This window comes from Triticum dicoccoides, chromosome 6A (assembly GCF_002162155.2).
Source record: "Triticum dicoccoides isolate Atlit2015 ecotype Zavitan chromosome 6A, WEW_v2.0, whole genome shotgun sequence".
In the NCBI taxonomy this organism is placed as follows: domain Eukaryota; kingdom Viridiplantae; phylum Streptophyta; class Magnoliopsida; order Poales; family Poaceae; genus Triticum; species Triticum dicoccoides.
In genome coordinates, this window is record NC_041390.1 from 235,171,926 (window position 1) to 235,172,208 (window position 283).

A 283-nucleotide genomic window follows, 5' to 3' on the forward strand; every position below is an offset into this window, starting at 1 on the left:
TCAATTCTTGTACTCAATAGATTTGCGTAGTTAACAGCTAAGATATCAGTTGGATTCTGGTAATGCAAGGAGTATGTATGATCACTCTGATCTCTTCATCTTGCACACGGGCATATTTGCCTTAGCCCTTTGATACTACTAGTAAATATGCCCGAGCATTGCAACGGGAGAAATACCGCACAACACATGTCAGTGAACAATGCCAGTAATGCTTAGAACTTAAACAACTAATCTCATCGAGCTCAACGTGAGGCCTGCGGTCTGCAAGCTACCCTGTAAGAGC